The following is a 14,098-nucleotide window of genomic DNA, read 5'->3' on the forward strand; positions in this document are numbered from 1 at the left end:
TTCGTGGCCAACGAGCTAGAAGGAAAAGGAAATGCTGCCAAACGAAGGGCGATCCTCCTCACCGTTTGCGGGGCAAAAATGTATAGCCTCATGAAAAACCTGATTCCTCCAGCAAAACCCACAGACAAGTCGGACGATGAGTTGTGCACACTGGTCCGGGAGCATCTAAATCCGAAGGAAAGCATTCTGGGGGAAAGGTATCGGTTCTACACATACAAGAGGTCTGAAGGCCAGGAAGTGGCGAGTTACGTCGCCGAGCTAAGGCACCTTGCAGGACATTGCGAATTTGAAGGACACTTGGAGCATATGCTCAGGGACTTCTTTGTACTTGGCACTGGCCATGAAGTAATACTTCGCAAACTTTTGACTGTAGAGACCCCAACCTTTAATAAAGCCATAGCGATAGCCCAGACATTTATCTTCACCAGTGGCAATACCAAACAAATTTCCCAGCACATTAGTGCTGCTGCAAGTACTGTGAACAAAGTAATGCTGTTTTCGAATCGAAATGTACAGGGCAGGACTTACACGCCTGTAGCTGCACATCCGCAGATGACTCAGAGTCCGCCATCAAGGATGGTGAATACAAGGCAATTAACCCCTTGTTGGCGCTGCGGGGGTGATCATCGATTCCATTCATGCCGCTTCAAAGGATACATTTGCAAGGGCTGTGGAACAATGGGGCACCTCCAACGTATGTGCAGGTGAGCTGCAAACCCTGCTAATCCTGCAAACCACCATGTTGCAGAGGAGGACAGATCCACGGTGGATCATGACGAAGCAAAGCCTCAGACCGAGGAGGCAGAGGTATATGGGGTGCACACATTTACCACAAAGTGTCCCCCGATAATGCTGAAAGTTGAATTAAATGGACTCCCGGTGTCCATGGAGCTAGACACGGGCGCAAGCCAGTCCATAATGAGTAAAAAGACTTTGGATAAATTGTGGTGCAACAAGGCTTCAAGGCCAGTCCTGACTCCCATTTGTACCAAACTTAGAATGTACACAAAGGAACTGATTCCGCAATTGGCAGTGCTACCATAAAGGTCTCCTACGATGGAGCGGTGCACGATTTACCACCGATGGAGCGGTGCACGATGGTACCAGGCGATGGCCCCATGCTGTTCGACAGAAGCTGGCTGGGAATGATACGCTGGAACTGGGATGACGTCCGAGCGCTTTTGTCCGTCAACGACACCTCATGTGCCCAGGTCCTAAACAAGTTCCCCTCGCTGTTCAAACCAGGCATCGGGAAGTTCCAAGGAGCAAACGTGCAGATCCATTAAATTCCGGGGGCGCGACCCATCCACCACAAGGTGAGAGCGGTACCTTAGATGGTGAGAGAGAGGGTAGAGATCGAGCTGGACAGGCTGCAACAAGAGGGCTTGAAGTGCATTTTCCTGGCGCCTGAAGTGGAGTTCCTGGGGAGAAGAATCGCGGTTGACGGCACCAGGCCCACCGATTCGAAGACGGAGGCAATCAAAAATGCACCAAGACCACAGAACGTGATGGAGCTATGGTCATTTCTAGGACTCCTGAACTATTTTGGTAACTTCTTACCAGGTCTTTGCACATTGTTAGAACCCCTGCACTCTTTACTGTATAAAGGAGATAAATGGATATGGGGTAAAAGCCAAGAAAATGCCTTTGAGAAAGCTAGGAAGCTGTTATGTTCAAACAAATTGCTTGTGTTGTACGATCCATGTAAACGTTTGGTACTAGCATGTGATGTGTCATCGTACGGGGTCGGGTGTGTATTGCAACCAGCTAATGAATTTTGGAAATTGCAAGCGGTTGCTTATGCATCCAGAAGTCTGTCGAAGGCCGAGAGGGCCTACAGTATGATCGAAAAAGAAGCGTTAGCGTGTGTTTACGGGGTAAAGAAAATGCATCAATATCTGTTCAGGCTCAAATTTGAATTGGAAACCGACCATAAGCCGTTTATATCCCTCTTTTCTGAAAATAAGGGGATAAATACAAATGTATCGGTACCGCATCCAGAGATGGGCGCTCACGTTGTCTGCATACAACGACGCCATCCGCCACAGACCAGGTACAGAAAACTGTGCCGGTGCTCTCAGTAGGCTACCATTGGCCACCACCGGGATGGAGATGGCACAGCCTGCAGATTTAGTTATAGTAATGGAAGCATTCGAGAGTAAGCAATCACCTGTTACCGCCCGACAGATTAGAACCTGGACGAGCCAGGATCCCTTACCGTCCTTAGTAAAAAACTGTGTGCTCCACGGGAGTTGGTCTAGTGTCCCTTCAGGAATGCAGGAAGAAATAAAGCCGTACCAGCGGCGCAAAGATGAAATGTCTATACAGGCAGACTGCCTCCTATGGGGTAATCGGGTAGTTGTGCCAAAAAAGGGCAGGGACACTTTCATTAGTGATCTCCACAGTACCCACCCAGGCATTGTAATGATGAAAGCAATAGCCAGATCCCACGTGTGGTGGCCCAGTATCGATGCAGACTTAAAGAATCCTGAGTGCACAAATGGAGTACATGTACCCAGTTAAGCAATGCACCCAGGGAGGCGCCACTAAGTTTATGGTCTTGGCCCTCCAAACCGTGGTCTAGGGTTCATGTCGACTATGCAGGCCCATTCTTGGGAAAAATGTTTTTAGTGGTTGTAGCTGCATACTCCAAGTGGATTGAATGTGTGATAATGTCGTAAAGCACGTCCGCTGCCACCATTGAAAGCCTACGGGCCATGTTTTCCACACTCAGCCTGTCTGATGTCCTTGTAAATGACAATGGGCCGTGCTTTACCAGTGCCGAATTCAAGGAATTCATGACCCGCAATGGGGTCAAACATGTCACGTCTCCCCCATTTAAGCCAGCGTCCAATGGTCAGACAGAACGAGCAGTTCAAACAATCAAGCAGAGCTTGAAAAGGGTAACTGAAGGCTCACTGCAGATTTGCTTATCCCGAATCCTGCTTAGTTACTACACAAGACCCCACTTGCTCACTGGGGTCCCTCCCGCTGAACTGCTCATGAAAAGAGCACTTAAGATAAGGCTCTTGTTAGTCCACCCTGATCTACATGAATAGGTAGAGAGCAGGCGGCTTCAACAGAATACATATCATGATCGCGCAAATGTGTCACGTGAAATTGAAGTAAATGATCCTGTATTTGTGTTGAACTATGGACAAGGTCCCAAGTGGATTGCTGGCACTGTTTTGGCCAAAGATGGGAGTAGGGTGTTTGTGGTCAAACTCGCAAATGGACTCACCTGCAGAAAACACTTGGACCAAACCAAACTCAGCTTTACGGACTATCCCGAACAACCCACAATAGACTCTACCTTTTTCAACCCTCCAACACACACACAAGTGGCAACCACCCAGTGGTTGACCACGAAGCAAAACCCATTACCCGCAGCAGCCCAGCAAGACTCACCACCCCCAGCAGTCCAGCAAGGCCAGCTGCGCAGCCCAACAAACGACTCACCAACACCAGCATTTGCACCGAGACGATCAACCAGGGAAAGGAAGACCCCAGATCGACTCACATTGTAAATAGTTACACTATTGATTTGGGGGGAGTGTTGTTATGTATGCAAACCTGTAATTACCATGTCTAACCACCAGAGAGCTTATCCCCTGGAGTTCCAAGGGATCCCACAATCCCTTGGGAGCACCTGTATATAAGGAGGCCTCACAGGCTGGAGAGGCACTCTGAGATCTGTAATAAAGGACTACGGTCACACTTACTTTGAGCTTGCAGTATCTAGTCTGACTCCTTATCCAAGACTTAACAATTCCTACATCCTGGAACCAGAGTACCTGCCAGCACTTCTGCCCCCACCTCCCCACGATCAGAGACCCCACCACGAGGCCTCTGATCACACCCCCAGGCCTCCGATCCACATCATGAGGCCTTCTGCCCCTCCCTCCACTCCCCCAACCGATAATGCTGAGGCAGCCACAATCCTCCGGTGGCTGGCCCCGATCGTTTCTCGCGTCCCGTCGATGCCCGATCTCCTCGATCCCCGGTTGACCACCCCCATCATTGACACCCCCACGATCCACGATCACGAATCCCCCCCATCCCCCCAAACCCGCCGATCCGTGATGCTGAATGGCGACCACCCCCAGCACCCTGACCCCCTGACTTCCCTCACGCGATCCCCACTGCTCCATGCCTACCCCCATCCCAGCTGCCCCATGCCGACCTCCCCCCTGCACCCCCGATCGAGCACTTGCATCTACAGGCCTACCCCAGCGCTTCCAGACAGCCTCTGAATCTGGTTGGCTGTGGGAGGGTATTCGAGGCCTCATATGCAAATCAGAACCTGCCGTTAAAGTCGGCAGGGCCTGTGGGAAACCCGGCCTCCCGGACGCCCAGTTTTCCGACCCGCCTCAGAGGCCCCCTGCCCCCAACCCACCTCCGGCCATTTTTTTCTAGACAGACTTTCAGACAAAAGAAATGCCATAACTTCTTAAACCTTCATAGTCAGAAAAACCCATACTTTAACACACACTTTCACACAAATTGAAATTTCAGCATCCTTTCAGTTTCCTTTCACTCAGTAATTCTCATGTTTCACTTTACTAGGCATAGAAACTGACAGCTTCAGCATTGGCTAAGTTCCTTTTCTTTCTCCTTTTGAACTGTCATCTCGCTTTGGTTCTCTAACTCCTTGTCCTTTGCATTGATTGGCTGAGTTCCCAGAACTTGTGCTGCTGCTACCACAGCTCCTATCCGGAATTGGGTTAGCATACAGCTTAGAGCACCGTTCCTGGTTTCTGGCTGCTGGTGTTCGTTTTCCCCTCTCTTTCATCTCTCTGATAGTTGTTAACCCTTATGTCACCTCATTGTGTGCAACCGTGGGCTGAATAGTGTAACAACTGCCTACCTGTGTAACCTTCCGACAGCATCCTTCATGAGGGAACTTCATTATTATTTTTATCCATTTATCTGGCCTCTTTCTCTTCTGGATTTAGCCCCCTATTTATCCGACCACTTCCTGTTGTCTGGATTTGGTCCCTCTTTGTTTTATCTAGACTCAGAGGGCATTGAGAGCCAACCACATTGTCAAGTGTAAGCCCAACCAGGTAGAGGTAGAAGGACATTAATGAAACACTTTTCACAATAAACCATGGTCAACACTTCTGGTGCTAGCCCACAACTCAACAGATTTATTTCACTTACATAACTTGCCATGGTGCGATGCTCATCTCATACCTTAACCACCACTTCACCCTCGCTCCAAGCACTGGCACCTGCTTGACTATGTCATCGTATGAGCCAGGGATCGCAAGGGTGTGCGCATCACCCGCGCCATGACAGGAGTCGATGACTGCTGGGCGGACCACTGCCTAATCCGATCCATCATCGACATCAACATAGCCCCAAAGCGGAGGGGAGCAGCAGAAGCAGTGCCGCAAAAAAGTCAATGCCGGGGCACTTAAGGACCCAGCTAAGAGAGCCCTTTATAGCCAGTGCCTCACAGCTAACCTGGCATGCCTTGACTACCCCGAGATGCAGAATGCCCACAGAGCTTGGTCTGCTCTCCAGGCCTGCATAACCAGTGCCTGCAAAGTTACTCAACCAGCAAACACCAGGACTGGTTTGATGAGAATGATCAGGAGATCCAAGAGCTAATAGATCGCAAGTGCAGGGCATTTCTGAGCCTTAAACAACAACCCAACGCGGGAGCAGCAAAGCAGCATTACAGACGGCTCAAGGCTGAAGACCAACAAAAAAGCCGGGACCTAAAGAACAGGCGGTGGATGGAGAAAGCACAGGAGATACAGCAGCTGTCCGACAGCCATGATGTGCGAGGATTCTTCATCGCAGTTAAGTCCACCTACAGTCTAAACACCCAAGTCCCCACCCCACTGCTGGCCAAGAATGGGTAAACACTCATCAAGGACACCGAGGCAATCAGGGCCCACTAGAAGCAGTACTTCGAAGATCTCGTCAATCGAGACTCTGCCTTTGACTCGAGTGTTCTCGACTCCATCCCACAACATGCTACCCGCCACCACCTCAGTGAGACTCCAACACTGCACGAATTACAAAAAGCCATAAGACAGCTTAAAAACAACAAGGCTATGGGTGCAGACAGAATCCCTGCTGAGGCATTGAAGTATGGCAGAGAGGCACTGCTGGCGCGAATAAACGATCTCATCTCTCTCATCTGGAGGATGGAGAGCATGCCAGGGGATCTCAGAGATGCAGTAATCATGACCATCTTTAAAAAAGGGGACAAGACTGACTGCGACAACTACAGAGGAATCTCCCTGCTATCAGCCACTGGGAAAGTCGTCGCTAGAGTCCTCCTCAACTGTCTTCTTCCCGTGGCCGAGGAACTCCTCCTGGAACCACAGTGAGGATTTCGTCCCCTAGGGGGCACAACGGACATGATCTTTGCAGCGCGATAGCTGCAGGAAAAATGCAGGGAACAGCGCTAGCCCTTATACATGGCCTTCTTCGACCTTACAAAGGTCTTTGACACTGTCAACCGCGAGGGTATATGGAGCGTCCTCCTCCGTTTCGGATGCCCCCAAAAGCTCGTCACCATCCTCTGCCTGCTCCATGATGACATGCAGGCCGTGATCCTTACCAACGGATCCATCACATCCAATCCATGCCCTGACCGGGGTCAAGCAGGGCTGCGTCATCGCCCCAACCCTCTTCTCAATCTTTCTCGCCGCCATGCTCCACCTCACAGTCAACAAGCTCCCCGCTGGAGTGGAACCAGTGGGAACCTGTTCAACCTGCGCCGTCTCCAGGCCAGATCCAAGACCACCCCAACCTCTGTCATCGAGCTACAGTACACGGACGACACCTGCGTCTGCGCACATACAGAGGCTGAACTCCAGGACATAGTCGACGTATTTACTGAGGCGTATGAAAGCAGGGACCTTATGCTAAACAAAGGTCCTCCACCAGCCTGTCCTCACTGCACAGCACTGCCCCTCAGTCATCAAGATCTACGGTGCGGCCCTGGACACCGCGGACCACTTCCCATATCTCGGGAGCCTCCTATCAACAAGAGCAGGCATCAACGACGAGGTCCAGCACCACCTCCAGTGCGCCAGTGCAGCCTTCGGTCACCTGAAGAGAAGAGTGTTTGAAGACCAGGCCCCGCCAAACTGCCACCAAGTTCATGGTCTACAGGGCTGTAGTAATATCTGCCCTCCTGTATGGCTCTGAGACATGGACCATGTACAGCAGGCACCTCAAGTTGCTGGAGAAACACCACCAATGATGCCTCTGCAAGATCCTACAAATCCCCTGGGAGGACAGGCACACCAACATCAGCATCCTCATTCAGGCTAACATCCCCAGCATTGAAGCACTGACCACACTCGATCAGCTCCACTGGACAGACCATATAGTTTACATGCCAAACACGAGACTCCCAAAGCAAGTGCTCTACTCGGAGCTCCTTCACGGCAACGAGCCAAAGGTGGGCAGCGGAAACGCTACATGGACACCCTCAAAGCCTCCCTGATAAAGTACGACATCCCCACTGACACCTGGGAGTCCCTGGCCCAAGACCAGCCTAAGTGGAGGAAGTGCATCCGGGAGGGCGCTAAGCACATTGAGTCTCAACGCCAAGAGCATGCAGAAATCAAGCGTAGGCAGCGGAAAGAGCTTGTGGCAAACCAGTTCCACCCACCCCTTCCCTCAATGACTATCTGTCCCACGTGTGACAGGGACTGTGGCTCTCATATTGGACTGTTCAGCCACCAAAGAGCTCACTTCAGGAGTGGAAGCAAGTGTTCCTCGATTCCGAGGGACTGCCTATGATGATGATGACTGTTATGTCTTTAGATGCTCTGATAATGACTCCACGAGGCAATTTGTTGTACTTGAACTGTAGTGACCTTAGTCCTTCATTGATAACTCCAGAGTGAGGATCACACCTGGTGGCCTGCCTTTTATACCAGGCCTGGCACACCTGTACAGGTAACCTACAAGTCTCCCACTGCGGTGCCCTCTGGTGGTACACCTTGTAATAGTACAAGCAGTAACCATGTAGAATACATGACATCACTCTCCCCCAAGCCTTTAGTGCAAATCGCCTTCATGCATTGACTGTGCTCTGGGCTTAGCTCTATCTGGTTGACTCTTGGCGGGTTGTTTCTATCTTGTGTGAATGGGTGGTGTTTCGTTGGCAGTAGAGTGCTGGTGATTTCTGTTTGTGTGTCCATGATCACTCCATTCTCTCCTCCCCATCCCCACATACAGATGGTGCCGTTGGCTCATTACATTCATATATATATTCAAGTCCAAAAAAAAAATAGCATTTACAGTATTGTATTCATGGTACATACTTGGAATATTCTTGGAGTCAGTGCTGGGGTCAGCGCCGGTGCATGAGGACAAACTAGTGCCAGAACTTCTGAATGGTGTCCAGGTTGTCTGGTGGCGGCATGGTGCCCAGTGCTAGCAGTGGGAGCCTGGTTGGCTCAAGTTGCCTGCTCTCGGGGCTTTTGCAGTTGCTCCTAGCATCGGGCAGGTTCACAGATGCCTGTGACCTCCCTGTCCTCTCCTTGCACCCTGGGACGCTGCTGCTCCCTGAGGAGCAGTCGTCTAGCAGTGCACAGGAAACTGCTGACTCGCTTGCCTGGGTGTTATTTGGTTTGGAATCCTGGCTGGTCCCAGTCCCATTTGGGAGAACTGTTACGGGTGACCTTTCGTTCCCGGGTATGGCCTTGGTGGTGATAGGGTCTGGGGGCTGTGCCTTAGCGCGGTTTGTTCTTTCAGGCTCGTGGCGGTTGGTGCTATCGGGTGCCTGAGAGGTGGAGCCGATCAGGGGCAGGGTATCGATACCGGTGCCATTGTCCTCCTGAGATCGTTTGCTCTGTAGCTTGTATGCATTGGCTGCTTGTGGCCACACTGCCTGGTGCATAACTCTGGTCCCAGGGATGCATGCTACTGCATTGGGTAGCTCGCTGGACATGTGTGCTCCCGATGAGTGTCTGCCCACTGCATTGACTGTATGCAGTTGAAATCCTAAATCGCACAACGTTTCATTACTTATTGTAAATAACCTGTAGCTCCAATCACGATCGCGCGGCTTTTCTTTGCTTATTGCATGTACACAACTCTGATTATCAATTACACATTTTACAGCCAACTCACAGTTGCTCTAACATTGATTGAGAATGTGGAACTGTTCCTTTAAGTGTGATGGGTTGCAGGCCTCCTTTAAGGTATGAGGCGTGAATTGGCTGGGATGGATTGGCGAATGATACTTAAGGGGTTGACTGTGGATGGGCAATGGCAGACATTTAGAGACCGCATGGATGAACTACAACAATTGTACATTCCTGTCTGGCATAAAAATAAAAAAGGGAAGGTGGCTCAACTGTGGCTATCAAGGGAAATCAGGGATAGTATTAAAGCCAAGGAAGTGGCATACAAATTGGCCAGAAATAGCAGCGAACCTGGGGACTGGGAGAAATTTAGAACTCAGCAGAGGAGGACAAAGGGTTTGATTAGGGCAGGGAAAATGGAGTATGAGAAGAAGCTTGCAGGGAACATTAAGACGGATTGCAAAAGTTTCTATCGATATGTAAAGAGAAAAAGGTTAGTAAAGACAAACGTAGGTCCGCTGCAGTCAGAATCAGGGGAAGTCATAACGGGGAACAAAGAAATGGCGGACCAATTGAACAAGTACTTTGGTTCGGTATTCACGAAGGAGGACACGAACAACCTTCCGGTTATAAAAGGGGTCGGGGGGTCTAGTAAGGAGGAGGAACTGAGGGAAATCCTTATTAGCCGGGAAATTGTGTTGGGGAAATTGATGGGATTGAAGGCCGATAAATCCCCAGGGTCTGATGGACTGCATCCCAGAGTACTTAAGGAGGTGGCCTTGGAAATAGTGGATGCGTTGACAGTCATTTTCCAACATTCCATTGACTCTGGATCAGTTCCTATGGAGTGGAGGGTAGCCAATGTAACCCCACTTTTTAAAAAAGGAGGGAGAGAGAAAACAGGGAATTATAGACCGGTCAGCCTGACATCGGTAGTGAGTAAAATGATGGAATCAATTATTAAGGATGTCATAGCAGTGCATTTGGAAAGAGGTGACATGATAGGTCCAAGTCAGCATGGATTTGTGAAAGGGAAATCATGCTTGACAAATCTTCTGGAATTTTTTGAGGATGTTTCCAGTAGAGTGGATAAGGGAGAACCAGTTGATGTGGTATATTTGGACTTTCAGAAGGCGTTCGACAAGGTCCCACACAAGAGATTGATGTGCAAAGTTAGAGCACATGGGATTGGGGGTAGTGTACTGACATGGATTGAGAACTGGTTGTCAGACAGGAAGCAAGGAGTAGGAGTAAATGGGTACTTTTCAGAATGGCAGGCAGTGACTAGTGGGGTACCGCAAGGTTCTGTGCTGGGGCCCCAGCTGTTTACACTGTACATTAATGATTTAGATGAGAGGATTAAATGTAGTATCTCCAAATTTGCGGATGACACTAAGTTGGGTGGCAGTGTGAGCTGCGAGGAGGATGCTGTGAGGCTGCAGAGCGACTTGGATAGGTTAGGTGAGTGGGCAAATGCATGGCAGATGAAGTATAATGGGGATAAATGTGAGGTTATCCACTTTGGTGGTAAAAACAGAGAGACAGACTATTATCTGAATGGTGACAGATTAGGAAAAGGGGAGGTGCAAAGAGACCTGGGTGTCATGGTACATCAGTCATTGAAGGTTGGCATGCAGGTGCAGCAGGCGGTTAAGAAAGCAAATGGCATGTTGGCCTTCATAGCAAGGGGATTTGAGTACAGGGGCAGGGAGGTGTTGCTACAGTTGTACAGGGCATTGGTGAGGCCACACCTGGAGTATTGTGTACAGTTTTGGTCTCCTAACCTGAGGAAGGACATTCTTGCTATTGAGGGAGTGCAGCGAAGGTTCACCAGACTGATTCCCGGGATGGCGGGACTGACCTATCAAGAAAGACTGGATCAACTGGTCTTGTATTCACTGGAGTTCAGAAGAATGAGAGGGGACCTCATAGAAACATTTAAAATTCTGACGGGGTTAGACAGGTTAGATGCAGGAAGAATGTTCCCAATGTTGGGGAAGTCCAGAACCAGAGGTCACAGTCTAAGGATAAGGGGTAAGCCATTTAGGACCGAGATGCGGAGGAACTTCTTCACCCAGAGAGTGGTGAACCTGTGGAATTCTCTACCACAGAAAGTTGTTGAGGCCAATTCACTAAATATATTCAAAAAGGAGTTAGATGAGGTCCTTACTACTAGGGGGATCAAGGGGTATGGCGAGAAAGCAGGAATGGGGTACTGAAGTTGAATGTTCAGCCATGAACTCATTGAATGGCGGTGCAGGCTAGAAGGGCCGAATGGCCTACTCCTGCATCTATTTTCTATGTTTCTATGTTTCTATGTAAGAGAGCCTTGCTATCTTTACCCCAGTCCACTTCTCCATTTGGTGCCATGTGTTGCTCCATCAGTGCTGCACCTCGTGGTCTGGCCACCGCCATCTTTTTCTTCAGCGCATCATCTCATGGTTTGGGTGCCATCTTTCCTCATCCACAATGTCGACTGTGGTGATCCTCTTCTCCCCGGGTTCTGTCACTGAAGCTGGGAAGTCGCCTTTGGATCCGATTTTCTTCCTCTGGAGTCTTGTCACGAGAGCCTGGAAGGTACGTTCGGGTTATCTCAGCTGGATCATCTCCATGCAGTCGTGCTGGACGGTATATGCCCCGGGTGCTGTGCTGGTCTGCTTTCTGGTGCCGGGTCCACCCTCAGGTGAGGGCTTGCTTTGCCTCTGAGCACAGAGGACGTCGATCGCTGGAGGGATGAAATCTTCCCAACTCCAATGGATCTTCTCCATCCACCTTCTTCCGAGTAGCATTGGTCCATCATCTGCAACAATCCTCAGAGGTAACCTGTACACCGCGCCATCATGGAGTACCTTTACATCCGCACTACCAATGACTGGGATAAGTTAATCGGTGTAGGTGTGCAGCTTTGCCTGAACCGGGACCAACTTGGGTCATTCAGTTTGATTGTCCCATAGCCTCTCAAAGGCTTCTTGATTCATTACTGACTGGCTCGCCCCGGCGTCCACTTCCATGAAGACTGGAACGCCATTTATCCCGACTTCCATCCTCTATGGGGAACACTCGGTGGTGCAGGTAAACATGCTATATACCTCATCGTGGGGCTGAGCTGCCTCTCTGACTATCATTTCATAATCCGCACTGGATTCATGGCCATCTGCAGACTTTTCATCAACACAGTGAGTCATATTTCTCTTACACATTCACTGGAGGTGGTCCTGTGTGCTACAGCCTTTACACACATAGTCTTTAAAGCGGCACTGGTGAGCCCTGTGATTCCCTCCGCAACACAGGCATGGGGCTACTCGGTTAGCCCCCTTCGGCGGACTCTGAGTTAAGGGATTCGGGGGCTTGTTCTCTCTTCCCTGAGAAGGTTCACGCTCCACACTCCAGATTCTATAGAGCGCCACTCTGTTCACAGTACTTGCCAGGTTTGAGTCCTGAGGATGAGTCATCTGCCTAGAGCTGCAGGTCGAGGTCATGCCTGGCTCACGGAGATGGCCTTCCGCAGACAGTAGCTTATGAAGAAGGCGCTCATGACCGATTCCGATGACAAAGATATCCCGCAGCGCTTCGGTGAGGTGGTTGCCGAAGTCACACGGTGCCGCCAGCCTCCTGAGGTCTGCAGCATATTTCGCGATCTCCTGGCCTTCGGGCCGTCAGTGGGTATAAAACTGGTGTCTGGCTGTGAGGATGCTCTCATTGGGCTTGTGTTGTTCTTGGATCAACGTTACAAGCTCCTCGTACGTCTTGGTCGTTGTCTTCGCTGGTGCCAGCAAGTCCCTGACAAGGCCATAGACAGTGGGCCCACAACTGGTTAGCAGGATAGCTCTGCGCTTATCAGCCAGTGTGGCCGGATTGTCGCCTACCAGGTCATTTGCTGTGAAAAAATGGTCGAACCTGTCCACAAAGGCATCCCAATCATCATATCGGCGAACTACTGCAACGTACTAAGAGTAGCCATTTTCGCGTGAAGGTCCGTAATCTCGTCACCAATTGTTATGTCTTTAGATGCTCTGATAATGACTCCACGAGGCAATGTGTTGTACTTGAACTGTAGTGACCTTAGTCCTTTATTGATAACTCCAGAATGAGGATCACACCTGGTGGCCTGCCTTTTATACTAGGCCTGGCACACCTGTACAGGTAACCTTAAGTCTCCCACTGCAGTGCCCTCTGGTGGCACACCTTGTAACAGTACAAGCAGTAACTGTTACGTATGCAACACCTTGTAACCAGCATTCTACTGCCATCAAAGAGTGCATCAGTTGGAGTCCCAAGGGATCCCAGCATCCCTTGGGAGCACTGCATATAAGCAGGGATCCCATGCTGTGCCAACACTCTGGAGTCAGAATAAAGAAACTAAGGTCACACTTACTCAATTCTGCAGTACTCAGTCACATTGCTTTATTTGAGACATAACAACTGGCGACGAGTAATAGATAAAGAACCATCACGCGATAATGCAGAGAACTGTTGGTATCCTGGAGAAATTCTCAGAAGGTGACGATTGGGAAGCCTTTGTGGAGCGACTCGACCAATACATCGTGGCCAACGAGCTGGAAGGGAATGAGAATGCTGCCAAACGAAGGGCGATCCTCCTCACAGTCTGTGGGGCAACAACCTATGGCCTCATGAAGAATCTTCTTGCTCCGGTGAAACCAACAACCAAATCATATGAAGAACTGTGTATGCTGGTCCGGGAGCACCAAAATCCAAAGGAGAGCGTTCTGATGGCAAGGTATCGATTTTATACATATCAACGGTCTGAAGGCCAGGAAGTGGCAAGCTACGTCGTTGAACTAAGGCGCTTTGCAGGACATTGCGAATTTGGTGAATTCCTGGAGCAAATGCTAAGAGACTTTTTTGTGCTTGGCATTGGCCATGAGGTTATCCTTTGCAAACTATTGACTGTTGAAACACCGAACCTGAGCAAAACCATAACGATAGCCCAGGCATTTATGTCCACCAGCGATAACACCAAACAAATTTTGCAGCTTAAAGATGCATCGGCAAGTACTGTACACAAAGTAACG

The sequence above is a fragment of the Pristiophorus japonicus genome, chromosome 4 (genome assembly GCF_044704955.1).
Source record: "Pristiophorus japonicus isolate sPriJap1 chromosome 4, sPriJap1.hap1, whole genome shotgun sequence".
NCBI lineage: Eukaryota > Metazoa > Chordata > Chondrichthyes > Pristiophoridae > Pristiophorus > Pristiophorus japonicus.